The sequence below is a fragment of the Solanum stenotomum genome, unplaced genomic scaffold, assembly GCF_019186545.1.
Source record: "Solanum stenotomum isolate F172 unplaced genomic scaffold, ASM1918654v1 scaffold31622, whole genome shotgun sequence".
Classification (NCBI taxonomy): Eukaryota; Viridiplantae; Streptophyta; class Magnoliopsida; order Solanales; family Solanaceae; genus Solanum; species Solanum stenotomum.
Genome location: NW_026031537.1, coordinates 27,629 through 30,530, shown reverse-complemented (window position 1 = coordinate 30,530; position 2,902 = coordinate 27,629).

The following is a 2,902-nucleotide window of genomic DNA, read 5'->3' as shown; positions in this document are numbered from 1 at the left end:
AAAAAAAAAAGGAGGATTGATAAGTTATTAATTGGGGGTTGGTGTGTAGTGAGTTGCTTGTACAATTTGAAGTTTTCTTCTTCATTTTTAGATTAGTATTATTTATGTTTCCAACAAATTTGACATTAGGGTATTGGTCGGTACGGTTCAAATATAAATGGTATTGGTTATCGTGTTTATAATATGCAAAAGCGATAACGAATTAATAAATTAAAGTATTGGATTATCAATTATAAATAGTTTGATTATGGGTTTATTAATAAATAAGGTTGTATTAATCATTTCCATGTAAGTTTATTGAAGAAAGATTTATTAAAAACAGGAAATTATATGGATACAAAATTAATAACATTTTTATGATAAATATTTTTAAAATGTTTCCGATAAAATATATGTAAGAATAAAGAGATAAGTTTACTTCTCATCAGAATTTTGGGTTAAGCGGTTAAGAATTGATAGTCAAAACAAGATTCAAACAAATAACCCAATAATTATAGGAGTATGAACGATTATAAAACTGGCAAATCAATAATCTGAGCCTCCAACAACCTTATTATAAATTTAGATTATCGATTTGACCCAAAATTTGTACAACCCTTTTTATCGTACTTAGTTTATTCACAAAGCCAATCTATTTAGAATAACTTTTTAAAGAAAAAATAGGTAGGACTAGTAGAGCTTTAAAAGACTTTGAAGAATTAATTCTAGACTCGCTTTCATATTTCTAAAATATTATGAGGCTCACGTTGGAGCTTTATTCTATAATACTTATACTTCAAGCACCTAATTAGATTGTCTATACGAGTCTAACGTTCAAAGCGCGAACTTGCTTACAATTTCTATGCAAATGAGCGCAATTGAAATTCCTGAAAAGTTATATATTTGTGTATTGATAAGACCATTTACTATTTCTTGAGGCTCAATCTTTCTCCCGAATGAACCATATAGCCAAGCATATATAAAATTGCCCAATTAGCACAATTGACTCTCAAATCTCTTTTAACAAAATTAATAAAAACTCAATTAATCAAACAAATATGACAATTAAGAGCAGCCCAAATACATAGCAAGTTATAGTGTTACATACTAATTGAAAGGGTAAATCACATAAATATGCTATGTTATAAAAATATTTATCATCTATGGCAACATAATTTTTCTAACTAAATATAACATCTTTTTGGAATTAAGAAAATTGTGCAGTCTTTGCCTCTTTCTCAGCCCTTTTTCCTCTTCTTCTTTTTACTCTTCTGCTTCTTCGTCTCTTTCTCTGACACTATTTTTCTTCCTTTTTTTTTTCTCTTCTTCCTCTTCTTTGAAATTTTCATTTAAATAACTATCCTCAAATCAGCTTTTTCCCATATTTCACTATTTTTATCCAAAAACAAGATGAAAAGAGGAATAGAAAGACCGAAAATTTATACAAAATCATGTTTTTAAGCAGAAATTTTAAATCTCTAAAATTACAGAAGCAAGAGTTCACCATTAATGGTCATTATAAAGCTTCAAATTTTGAATTCATTATTTGAATTTTACGAATTTGTGATTAGTTTGGATAGGTAGTTCGTACAAATAATTGAAAATGTCGTTTGGAGTTTATATCTCAATTTTAAGAGGGTTTGGTTTAGTTATAATTGATTTTAGGAGAAATATTAGATTGAAACTCGAAAAAGGTGAAGTTTATGGAACTGTATCGCAATTGTATTAAAGTTGTATTAGATATGTTTCATAATTGTATTAAAATCATGAACAATACATTTATAATACATATTACAAACTTCACTCCTTTTTTAGCGATATCAACCAAAATAATTTAAGTAACAAATTTATACATTTATAACATAGGCACAATACATATTACAAATGTTCAAGATACAAACCAAAATAATTTATAAGACACATATAATACATATTTTATTCATGAATAATACAAGTTTAATCCAGTCTATAGATTATTGTCTTGTCTTTCGTTAGTTACATTTTGCATTGCTAATTTTCTTTTCTAATTCAACTTTAATATTATGTAATACACTTTTAACACAAATTTAATTCATTTTGTAGTTTATTATTTGTTACTATTAGATTACTTGTTTAATTCATTATTGATATAAGTTTAATTCACTCTATAGGCCATTGTATGTGTTTCATTAGTTACATTTTTTATCCATGCTTAATTCTCTCTTCTAATTCAACTTTAATATTTGTGTAATGCGCTTTTAATACAAGTTAATTCATTTTGCAGTTTATTGGTTGATTTGTTATGATTGAATTACTTGTTTAATTCATTGTTGATACGAGTTTTATTCAATTTACAATAATGCTCTTTCGTTTGCTACATTTTGCATTCATGTTTAATTCACTTCTAATTCAACTTTAATATGTGTGTAATACATTTTTAATTCAAGTTTAATTCATTTGGCAGTTTATTATGTCTCTTCATTTGTTACGATTAGATTACTTGTCTAATTAATTATTGATACAAGTTTTATGCAGTCTACGAATCATTGACTCCTCCTTCATTTGCGATTAGTTTGGATAGGTTGTTCCTACAAATAATTGAAAATCGTGTGTGCAAATTGAGATTTCAAGCCATTGATGACCATTAAAAAGCTTCAAGCTTTGAATTCATTATTTGGATTTTACAAAAGTGTGATGCGTTTGTATAAGTTGTTCTTCCATATTATTGAAAATAACATTTTGGAGTTTATATCTTAATTTAAGGGAGATTCATTAACTTTAGCATTGATTTTATGAGAAATTTCAAATTAAAACTTGAAGAAGACGAAGAGTTTGGAATTTTCTTGCAACTGTATTAAAGTTGAATTAGCTCTATTTCATAATTGTATTAAAATTGAATTAAAATCATGAACAATATATTTATAATACATATTTCAAATATATC